This window comes from Pelobates fuscus, chromosome 3 (assembly GCF_036172605.1).
Source record: "Pelobates fuscus isolate aPelFus1 chromosome 3, aPelFus1.pri, whole genome shotgun sequence".
NCBI classification, from domain to species: domain Eukaryota; kingdom Metazoa; phylum Chordata; class Amphibia; order Anura; family Pelobatidae; genus Pelobates; species Pelobates fuscus.
This window is the reverse complement of record NC_086319.1, coordinates 207,912,255-207,925,110: the sequence shown is the minus strand read 5'-3', so window position 1 is coordinate 207,925,110 and position 12,856 is coordinate 207,912,255.

Below are 12,856 nucleotides of genomic sequence, written 5' to 3'. Positions count from 1 at the left end.
GAAGTTTCGGCTCATGTTTGGGGGATTGGAGAACGACACTCTGGGATTGCTATAATCACTATACTTCCCAGGGTATAATCACTTAGCTCTGCTAAGAGCTTGTTCCTGTTCCTGCTCTCTGGAATTCGGAGAGGTTGACCTACTGGAAGCTGGATATTTATAAGTAAAAAACTCATATAAATCTATAAATCAATCGGATCACGAATAAAAACATGACTAAATTGATCTGTTGCTGTTGAGCAACAGATCAATTTAGTCATGTTTTTATTCGTGATCCGATTGATTTATAGATTTATATGAGTTTTTTTACTAATAAATATACATTTGTACTTTAAGTGTCACTTTACTATTTCCAGGAGCGCACATACGTTTCTGATTTTGAGCTTACACTCAATTTAGGACGCTTGTGGACGTATGTTGTAGCCCACTTAATTGTTTGACACTTATTACACCTTCTCTATTAGTTCTCTACTGGAAGCTGGACCCTGGTCTTGGGTCCAGAGTGGGTGGAGACGGCGAGACCCCAACCAAGCAGCGGTGGTTTGTGGGGTCTGCAGTGGTGTTTTTAAATAAAACTACTACAATCTGTAAGATTTGATATAATTGTTTAGTGAATAAGCGAATGCGCTGGATTGTGTATTTTGTATATTTTGGCCCCAGCAGCACCCTCTAATGTATGCATGTTCAGGTGAGTGCAGCCCTTATAGTCACATCCACCACAACTGCAGTCTTTCGTTGCTTGTCTACTACCACAATGTTTGGTTGGTCAGCACTTGCTTGCCTGTCTAGATCTTGAAGTCCCACAGGATCTTAGCCCTCCTGTCATTCTCAACTACCCTTTGTGGTATCTCCTGGACACAGAGAGAGAACTATATATATATGTATATATATATATATATATATATATAATGGGAAATGGTGAGGCTGCACTCTCGGTCTTTTAAAAAATCCAATCTTTATTTATGCAATTAAATTTCAAGTTTGAGTCTGTGTATAAAAACAGTTTAATTGCTGCATTTTTTTCCTGAAGAAAGTCCCTGAGAGGACTGAAACGTTGAATTTTAATTGCATAAATAAAGATTGGATTTTTGAAAAGACCGAGAGTGCAGCCTCACCGTTTACCATTTTATCTATTGGAGCCTTGGCTTTGGCACCTGGCAATACAAGGAATTTCTGTGGACATATATACACACACACACATACACACATGAATTGGATGATAGGACACATTCAGAAAATTGGCTTTGGGGCAGCACAGAGGGCAAATTAGGCCCTGTTTTTATACACAGATTCATACATACACACATTCATATACACACACACAGACTCATACACGCATTCCTGTATACACACACACACACACACACACACACACACAGAGACATCCATACAGAGATATTCATATACACACTTATAATAACATCCATGCATATGCACACACTTACTTTTTACTGCAATAAATAATAAAATGTTTTGTTTTGTGTTTTTTTTTTAACATTGAGGTCCACCCAGCCTCCCTGTTCTTAAAATGACAAGTAGAGCTGAAGTGGTATCTCATCTCTGGGGTCAAGTGGGGTGCTGCTGGGATCATTCTTTGTGCATTGATTTCCCATCTCACTTCTGCTTTGGGATGTTGACAGGGCTAAAATGACATTGTATTCCATCTCTACCAGTAGTACAGATCCTGCCACTGTACTAGGAAGTCAGTGCAACGTGATCCATGAATTGTAATCTCGGTTCCAAAAATTCACTGGAATTCAGGTGTCTCGTAAAATATTCCATTGGTCACCTCTGACTTGATCTGTGAATAAAATATTTATTGACTGTCCTCTAGCCATCGATCATCTTTTTCCCCCATAAACCATTTATTTTTTAGAACAACTTCAAAGCATGAACCAAGCAAATATTCTTGTTCATTGTGAAAGTTGTCTTGTTTTATGATTAGTTTATATAGCTGTTTGGAAATTAGGAAATCGGACAATAACTATATTGGTCCAAATTCAGAATATTTGCAGTTTGTAACAGAAAACATCTCAACTCTACTGCAATTATTTTGTGGAGATACCCCAAAATTAAGCCATTCTGAAGTTAAGGAGTTTTATGCCCTTCCTTCACACGGTCAACACAATAAATCTTGATTTAGCATCAGTTGTACAGTACCACACTGTTAGGTCAGCAAAAGGTTATAGAAGGCAACTTATAATTAGTCTTCTTAATGTGGTTATGTCAGTGATCCCAATGTTCTAGAAGCTGGATTGTTCCCTAAAACACAGGTAACACCATACCAAAACAGCATAATAAATGTGGTTCTACTTATTAGATATTCCAGACTACTCAGCTATATATTGATATCTGGCCTCCTAAAACTGTAAACAGTAATGTGGACCACAGGATTTAATGCCTTATAGTCAGTTGGAGATTGTATATTGCGCATGAAGTGACAATATCCCAACATCTAATTTTTCTTACCTACATCACAGTATGTTTCCTATTTATTCTCTCCCTTATTCCTTAATTTTGTTTCCTCATGCTGCTGTATCCTAGGCTGCAATATTGTAAAGTGCTGCAGAATATGTTGGTGCTCTATAAATGTCGATAAGCAATTGCTATACTCATGTTTCTTATGGTAACTATGTTCCTATCTATCCTCAATATGACTTTCATGGCTCTGTATAAAAAAGAAAAAGAAAAAAAAGAAACAACAAATGGTATAATAATATGAAAATAGGATAATTGATGGTGTTATATTCTTAATAACAATTTCCGAGCTACCACTCACTGAATTTTTAGATTTTGTAACAGAAAATACAGATAAAAAATGAAATAAAATGTCATCAGTTTTTTTTTTTTTCTTAAAATGGATCAAACAGTATCCATGACATCTCATTTAAAATCTCTAATGAAGGGGGGCAGAGCCAAGCAGCCTAATGGGTCAGTCACACATCTGATGAGCTCCTTGCAAGCGGATGCAAAAATAGCGATTTACTGACGGATTCTGAACTGGAAAACGGGAATATACTGCTCCTATCTACCATGATTAGCAAGACCAAGAAACAAAAGGCTGAGAAACACAAACAGAGCACGAATACCGGAGAGTTTCTCTGTCAAGCGCATGGCGCCTCTGGGCCCAAGATGGCCACCTACCCGAACAACTATCTCCGACTCCTCGGCGTAACTACTGCAAAGCAGGAGCTCTGCTGACTTACTGCCTCCTCCACTGCTTCTGACTGTTTCATGGAATGCAGCCTTGAAGCATGTCACAGAATCTACTCTGAAGGAGCTGCTCCAGAAGACCATCCAGGCAGACTTGGTAGTGCTACGCACGGATCTCTCTCTCCTTGTTGGGTGCCTGGGGACACTGGAGACGGCGTTGGAAAGCCACAAGTAGCAAATCACATCTCTCCAGACAGTTTGACGAAGTGTTCCATGTGTCAAAACATAGAAGAGCTCCAGATTTGGCCTCTAGAGAGGTAGTGGATAAAACAGCAGTGCAGGAAGTACTGAAGGGGTCTTTCCCATGTGCGTTCAAAAACATAAGACTTACATTTTATGCAAACCTCACAGGGGAGACCCTACAATGGTAGAGATCCCTGCAGCCCCTCACCACACAGTTTAGAGCCCATAATATCCGCTACAGATGGCGGTCACCATGTATACTGTAAATTCACCATTGAGAGACCAAGAACTACACCAGGCGGCGGCTCTATTGGAGACCTTGGGCCTTCAGCAACAACCACCATCACGACCTGGACCACATGAGGCCATGGCGAAACAACACCTCTGGTTCCAGCAATGGTTGATCCATTTATATTTATATGAGGCACACTCTGAAGCCTATGCCTCGGCAATGACCTGAGGCACCCTGTAATACATGATTACCTACTTGCATAATACTCTCTTTAAGAGATATCCTTTCCATTTCTATAAAAAAAAATCATCTCATTATTCTCCTATACTCATCTACTTCCGTATTTCATAAATAATAAGTATTAATATATCCTTAAGTAAATCTTACTTTTTGTATATCTTACTACATACATATTATTCAGTCAAAAAATAAATAAAAATCATGCAATATATGATCATATAATGTAACTAAAGCCCCATTATTTTTTGCCTAGGTGAGGTGTTTTTAAATAAAACTACTACAATCTGTAAGATTTTATATAATTGTTTAGTGAATAAGCGAATGCGCTGGATTGTGTATTTTGTATATTTTGGCCCCAGCAGCACCCTCTAATGTATGCATGTTCAGGTGAGTGCAGCCCTTATAGTCACATCCACCACAACTGCAGTCTTTTGTTGCTTGTCTACTACCACGATGTTTGGTTGGTCAGCACTTGCTTGCCTGTCTAGATCTTGAAGTCCCACAGGATCTTAGCCCTCCTGTCATTCTCAACTACCCTTTGTGGTATCTCCTGGACACAGAGAGAGAACTATTGTAGCGGAGAGCCGATCTTGCACAGCTATTCTCCACTAGAGATTCCAGTGAGGCTCAGGAACAAGGTGATGTTAAGTCCATAGGCAAGGTTTCCAGCAGGTAAAGTAATACAGCAGTATCCCCATCGCAATCCCAATAACTGGACGACACACAGTTTCAGGAGTAGACTGACAAGCTTTATTCCACAGTTCCTTATAAAGCCCTCTCCCATGCAAGGGAGGAGGTTCTATCACTTAAGACATTATCCAATCTCTAAGTAGTAACCTCCCACAGATCTCCTCCCCTCCTCCTCCCCTCCTCTAGCATCATAATCCCCTTATTGTGTACACAGTTTTCCCCGAGTTTTGGATGTACCCTAAATACTTGGGGTACATCCACAAATCCAACATCCCCAGATAGCTCTATTCTGGGGGACCAACATACTTAAAAATTAGCCCATTCGGATGAATGGTTCGTGAGATATGGGGTTCCAAAGATTTGACCGACCGCATGGGTAAAGTATCCGAAAACAGTTCCATGCATTTTGGCCCTGCAGTCGGTCACAAACAAGGGAATGAAAACAGGCGAATTGCCTGTGTTATAGAGCCTGGAGAGGGTTTGAATGAATTCCCTTGTTTATGGGGCTCTTTCTACCGAACGGCGGGTCATTCGGTAGTTTCCATACGAATTTCTGGAAGTATGGAGATCTCAGCGGTGTTTGCCTAGTCAAGTGTCCGATTTTAGTTCCAGACACTCGACGGCAAAACACCGCTGTTCGGTAGTTTAAGATGGCCGCCGCCACGTGTTTGTTTCCCGAATGGCGGCCACCCAGAGGACAAAGACCACACTGCACTGATTGCCAATTACCTGTTTGCAACATTGTTGCAAACGGTAATTGGAGGCACACTCATTCCTGGGTGGTCTGGTTGTTCGGTAGTTTCATTCCCTTGTTTTATTTGAATGATTCTACCGAACAACTAGAGGAATACAATTCTTTACATACATTTAACTGTCATTATACCCGGATACCATGCTTTCTATACATGTACATACACATTAAACCAGCCATATGACCAAATACACTTATTCTTATACATGTCGTGGGACAGCCCGGTACCAATCCGCTACACTGCTCCCCCTTGCCCACAAGCCGGCATACATAGTCTGATCCAACACGGATCGGCTTGGGGATGTCCGGGGGCTCACGGATCATTTCTCTAAGTCAGTTTGTCTTGACAACCCGTCAGCATTTCCATTCTGCTTACCCGGCCGGTACTGGATATTAAAGTCAAAAGGCTGTAGCGCCAAACTCCAGCGCAGCAGCCTGGCGTTGTCTCCAGCCACCCGGTTCAGCCAGACTAACGGGTTGTGATCCGTGAGCAAGGAAAAGGGCTGTCCATATAAATAGGGTTGTAGCTTCTTTAGGGCCCACACCACAGCCAGGCATTCCTTTTCGATGGCGGCGTAGCTTACTTCTCGAGGTAACAGTTTGCGACTGATGTAAGCCACTGGATGTTCCCCGCCATCGGCCCCGACTTGACTCAGTACTGCCCCCAATCCAAACATAGAAGCGTCTGTGTGAACAAGAAAACGTTTAGTTGGATTGGGAGCTGCCAAGACAGGGGCATTTATCAGTGCATTTTTCAATTGTTGGAATGCCTGCTCACACTCCGGGGTCCAGTTTACTTGGCGGGGAAGGTTCTTACGGGTCAGGTCAGTGAGGGGTTTGGCCAGGGCGCTATAATTGGGAACAAACTTCCGGTAATACCCTGCTGTCCCTAGAAACGCTAAAACCTGGGTCTTAGTCCTAGGGGTGGGCCACTGGGCTACAGCCTCTACTTTGGCGGGTTCGGGTTTTTGTTTACCGCACCCTACTCTATGTCCCAGGTATTGTACCTCAGCCATGCCGATACTACACTTGGCCGGCTTCACGGTCAGACCTGCTTCCCTTATCCTATCTAGTACAGCTCCGATGTGAGCTAAGTGTTCCTGCCACGTATTGCTAAAAATAGCAATATCGTCCAGGTAGGCACATGTATAGTCCTGGAATCCATCTAGGAGTCGATCCACCATCCTTTGGAAGGTGGCTGGGGCGTTTTTCATCCCAAATGGCATGACCTTAAACTGGTACAAGCCAAATGGGGTGACAAAGGCCGACTTCGGGATGGCGTCTGGGGCCAGGGGGATTTGCCAATACCCTTTACACAAGTCAATAGTGGTGAGGTATTGGCCCCTGGCCATTCTGTCCAGTAACTCGTCTATCCGGGGCATCGGATAGGCGTCAGATACAGTCTTCTCGTTCAATCTCCTATAGTCCACGCAGAAGCGGGTCGTACCGTCTCGCTTTGGTACGAGGACTACAGGAGATGCCCAAGGACTGTCTGAGGGTTCAATCACCCCCAGTTGGAGCATTTCGTCGATCTCCTTACGCATGTTTGCCCGTACCGCTTCTGGAATGCGGTATGGCGTCTGGCGCATGGGTAGTTGCCCTGGGGTCTCGACCCGGTGAGTTGCCAGAGGCGTGTATCCAGGTACATTAGAGAACGTGTCGCGTTTCTCTTCCAATAGTTGCTGTACCTCGATCCGCTCCTGTGGGCTCAGCCGATCTCCCAGCGTAACCTCCCCTAAATCTCCGGACAGCTGCCCATCCCCCAGCAAATCGGGGAGGGGTAAGCTGTCAAACTCTTCCGTGTTAGGGGCACAGATGGCGGTTACCTCCTCAGTACGCTCGTGGTAGGGCTTCAGCATGTTCACATGGAGCATGCGTCGCCCCCCAGTCCCTGTGCAGGGGCCGATAATATAGGTGGTATCGCATCTTTGCTCCACCACCTTATATGGGCCCTGCCAGGCGGCCTGTAACTTATCATGTCGGACAGGTTTTAAAATTAGTACCTTCTGCCCGACCTGAAAGCTACGGTCCCTGGCTCCCCGATCATACCATGTACGCTGGCGGGTCTGGGCCTCCTGAAGGTTTTCCCGTACCGTCTTGGTCAACGCTTCTAGGCGGTCCCGAAAGGCCAACACATATGGTAGGATGGGAGTGCCATCTGTGCTCCGGTCTCCCTCCCAATGCTCTCTAATAAGATCCAATGGGCCTCGGACCCTCCTTCCAAACAATAATTCAAACGGGGAGAACCCTGTGGATTCCTGCGGCACCTCCCGGTATGCAAATAGGAGGTGCGGCAGGAATCGTTCCCAGTCCTTGTGGGTCTCTGCGAAGGTTCGGAGCATCTGCTTCAAGGTACCATTGAATCGTTCGCAGAGCCCGTTCGTCTGGGGGTGGTAAGGGGCGCTGATAATAGGCTTAATGCCACAGATCCTCCAGAGGTGTTGGGTGAATTCTGCGGTAAACTGGGTACCCTGATCCGAGATAATCTCCCTGGGTAATCCCATCCGGGAGAATATCCGCATGAGGGCATCCGCGACCGTCTCAGCGTGGATGTTGGTCAGAGCCACTGCTTCTGGATACCTGGTGGCATAATCTACGACCGTTAAAATAAACCGTTTTCCTGACGGGCTAACTTTATTGAGGGGGCCTATCAGATCCACCGCTATTCGGCTAAAAGGTTCCTCTATTATGGGTAAGGGGTGAAGTTTAGCCTTCCTGCGATCCCCCCTTTTTCCCACTCTCTGGCAGGTATCGCAAGTCGTGCAATATCTGCGTACTTCCTGGCTAATCCCTGGCCAGAAGAAACTCTGGGTTAGTCTGTACCTGGTGCGACTAACCCCTAGATGTCCGGATAGCGGAATATCATGCGCTATCCGGAGTAATTCAGCCCGGTACAGCTGTGGTACCACTAATTGTCTCCTCGCTATCGGGTCTAACCCCGTAATCTGTTTGGTTGTTTCCCTGTATAAAAGTTGTTTATCCCAGATAAACTTCTCTCCCTCCGCCCCGGGGGAACTCGTGCCAACCTTGTCCCTATACACCTGAAGCGTGGGGTCTGTTGCGACTTCAGCTACAAATTCATTAGGTGGAGCCCAGGGGACACATTCTAGAGGGGGGGTAGGGTTGCTTACCTGGACCTCCGGCAGTGTGTTGTGGTCCTGGGTGCGGGCCTGTTGTCGGGTGACTACAGGGTTGACCTCTCCTGTGGTGGGTGACTGGGGCTCAAAAGCAGAAGTGAGCCTCCCCAGATCGTTCCCCAATAAAACCTCCGCCGGTAAATGTGGCATCAACCCCACCTCCACTTCCCCTGCCCCCGCTCCCCAATGTAAATGTACCCTTGCTGTAGGTAGCCGGTACACTGCTCCCCCAGCTACCCGGACGGCAACAGTTTTGTTCAGTTTTGCCTGATCTGAAATCAGGTGGCTCTGTACCAAAGTGATGGTGGCTCCCGAATCTCGTAATCCCCGGACTGCTGTACCATTCAGATATACCGTCTGTCGATGGTGCCGTAGATTATCCACATTGGCCTGGACCGGATCTGCCTCGTGCAGTACCTCCCATTGTTCCACAGTAGTAATGGGGACTGCGGAACCATATGGGGTGGTGACTAGGTCCTGGTAGTGGTGGGCTGCGGCCGCCCTGGGTGGAGGTGGGCCTGGACGAATCCAGGTGGAACGGTCCCGTAGCTGTGGGCATTCCCTTTTATAATGTCCCCACTTCTGGCAGTGATGACAGGGGCCAGCGGTGGGTTGTCGGAACCGGGGCTGTGCAGCGGGTGGTGGAGGTGGTGGTAGCGGTCTCGGTGGAGCTGGGGTGTAGTTGTTTCCCCCGAATGTTTTAAAGGTTGCTTTTGGAGCTGCAGGTTTTTGTGACCTGCGTGCATCCAGGTAGTCATCCGCTTTCCTAGCCGCCTCGGTAAGGGAAGTAGGGTTTCTGTCCCTTACCCATTCCTGGACCTCATTGGTTACTCCCTCATAGAACTGCTCCATCAGCAACATTTGTATTACATCCTCCATAGAACGTGCCTTGCTAGCTTGCACCCACCCGAGCGCTGCCCCCTGTAATCGGCATGCCCACTCTGCGTGCGAGTCCTTCTCTGTTTTCTTTAGATCCCGGAACCTCCGCCGGTATGCCTCGGGTGTTATAGCATACCTGGCGAGTATAATTTCTTTCACTTTACTGTAATTCCTTATTTCGTCATTAGGTACAGTCCGATATGCCTCTGCTGCCCTCCCGGTTAACCTTCCGGCCAAAATAGGTACCCAGTCCTCTGCGTTAATTTTATGCAGTGCACACAGTCTTTCAAAGTCTTGCAGGAAAGCGTCTATATCTTCCTCTGCCTCCACATATGTTTTAAAAGCCTGGTATGGTATTTTAGGCTTACCTTCCTGTGGCACATTAATTGCAGAGCTTTGTTCTGGTGCCTGTGTCCTTAGGATGAATTCTTGTACCTCGGCCATTGTCCTGGTAACAATTTCTGTTGGGGGGTTTTCCCCATAAAAGGATAGCCTGAACTGAACCTGCCTCTGGAATTCCGATCCTTGTGGTGTTCCTCCCGGCTCCCTCTGTGCCGGAACTGAATCGCCCTCCATTCTGTACTCTGCCATGAGTTCTGTAACAAGTACTGCTTTCTTCTTATTGCTGGCTTGTATACCCCTTGCCTCTAGGAGGTCCTTTAGCGTGGAGCGTTTTAGCGCAGAAAAATCAATCTCCATCCGTACTCCATTTACGCTTGTTCCTCTGTGAGTTTGGATCCCAGCGCTGCCAACCAATGTAGCGGAGAGCCGATCTTGCACAGCTATTCTCCACTAGAGATTCCAGTGAGGCTCAGGAACAAGGTGATGTTAAGTCCATAGGCAAGGTTTCCAGCAGGTAAAGTAATACAGCAGTATCCCCATCGCAATCCCAATAACTGGACGACACACAGTTTCAGGAGTAGACTGACAAGCTTTATTCCACAGTTCCTTATAAAGCCCTCTCCCATGCAAGGGAGGAGGTTCTATCACTTAAGACATTATCCAATCTCTAAGTAGTAACCTCCCACAGATCTCCTCCCCTCCTCCTCCCCTCCTCTAGCATCATAATCCCCTTATTGTGTACACAGTTTTCCCCGAGTTTTGGATGTACCCTAAATACTTGGGGTACATCCACAAATCCAACATCCCCAGATAGCTCTATTCTGGGGGACCAACATACTTAAAAATTAGCCCATTCGGATGAATGGTTCGTGAGATATGGGGTTCCAAAGATTTGACCGACCGCATGGGTAAAGTATCCGAAAACAGTTCCATGCATTTTGGCCCTGCAGTCGGTCACAAACAAGGGAATGAAAACAGGCGAATTGCCTGTGTTATAGAGCCTGGAGAGGGTTTGAATGAATTCCCTTGTTTATGGGGCTCTTTCTACCGAACGGCGGGTCATTCGGTAGTTTCCATACGAATTTCTGGAAGTATGGAGATCTCATCGGTGTTTGCCTAGTCAAGTGTCCGATTTTAGTTCCAGACACTCGACGGCAAAACACCGCTGTTCGGTAGTTTAAGATGGCCGCCGCCACGTGTTTGTTTCCCGAATGGCGGCCACCCAGAGGACAAAGACCACACTGCACTGATTGCCAATTACCTGTTTGCAACATTGTTGCAAACGGTAATTGGAGGCACACTCATTCCTGGGTGGTCTGGTTGTTCGGTAGTTTCATTCCCTTGTTTTATTTGAATGATTCTACCGAACAACTAGAGGAATACAATTCTTTACATACATTTAACTGTCATTATACCCGGATACCATGCTTTCTATACATGTACATACACATTAAACCAGCCATATGACCAAATACACTTATTCTTATACATGTCGTGGGACAGCCCGGTACCAATCCGCTACAACTATATATATATATATGTATATATATATATATATATATATATATATATATATATATATATATAATGGGAAATGGTGAGGCTGCACTCTCGGTCTTTTAAAAAATCCAATCTTTATTTATGCAATTAAATTTCAAGTTTAAATCTGTGTATAAAAACAGTTTAATTACTGCATTTTTTTCCTGAAGAAAGTCCCTGAGAGGACTGAAACGTTGAATTTTAATTGCATAAATAAAGATTGGATTTTTGAAAAGACCGAGAGTGCAGCCTCACCGTTTACCATTTTATCTATTGGAGCCTTGGCTTTTGCACCTGGCAATACAAGGAATTTCTGTGGACATATATACACACACACACATACACACATGAATTGGATGATAGGACACATTCAGAAAATTGGCTTTGGGGCAGCACAGAGGGCAAATTAGGCCCTGTTTTTATACACAGATTCATACATACACACATTCATATACACACACACAGACTCATACACACATTCCTGTATACACACACACACACAGAGAGACATCCATACAGAGATATTCATATACACACTTATAATAACATCCATGCATATGCACACACTTACTTTTTACTGCAATAAATAATAAAATGTTTTGTTTTGGGTTTTTTTTTAACATTGAGGTCCACCCAGCCTCCCTGTTCTTAAAATGACAAGTAGAGCTGAAGTGGTATCTCATCTCTGGGGTCAAGTGGGGTGCTGCTGGGATCATTCTTTGTGCATTGATTTCCCATCTCACTTCTGCTTTGGGATGTTGACAGGGCTAAAATGACATTGTATTCCATCTCCACCAGTAGTACAGATCATGCCACTGTACTAGGAAGTCAGTGCAACGTGATCCATGAATTGTAATCTCGGTTCCAAAAATTCACTGGAATTCAGGTGTCTCGTAAAATATTCCATTGGTCACCTCTGACTTGATCTGTGAATAAAATATTTATTGACTGTCCTCTAGCCATCGATCATCTTTTTTCCCCATAAACCATTTATTTTTTAGAACAACTTCAAAGCATGAACCAAGCAAATATTCTTGTTCATTGTGAAAGTTGTCTTGTTTTATGATTAGTTTATATAGCTGTTTGGAAATTAGGAAATCGGACAATAACTATATTGGTCCAAATTCAGAATATTTGCAGTTTGTAACAGAAAACATCTCAACTCTACTGCAATTATTTTGTGGAGATACCCCAAAATTAAGCCATTCTGAAGTTAAGGAGTTTTATGCCCTTCCTTCACACGGTCAACACAATAAATCTTGATTTAGCATCAGTTGTACAGTACCACACTGTTAGGTCAGCAAAAGGTTATAGAAGGCAGCTTATAATTAGTCTTCTTAATGTGGTTATGTCAGTGATCCCAATGTTCTAGAAGCTGGATTGTTCCCTAAAACACAGGTAACACCATACCAAAACAGCATAACAAATGTGGTTCTACTTATTAGATATTCCAGACTACTCAGCTATATATTGATATCTGGCCTCCTAAAACTGTAAACAGTAATGTGGACCGCAGGATTTAATGCCTTATAGTCAGTTGGAGATTGTATATTGCGCATGAAGTGACAATATCCCAACATCTAATTTTTCTTACCTACATCACAGTATGTTTCCTATTTATTCTCTCCCTTATTCCTTAATTTTGTTTCC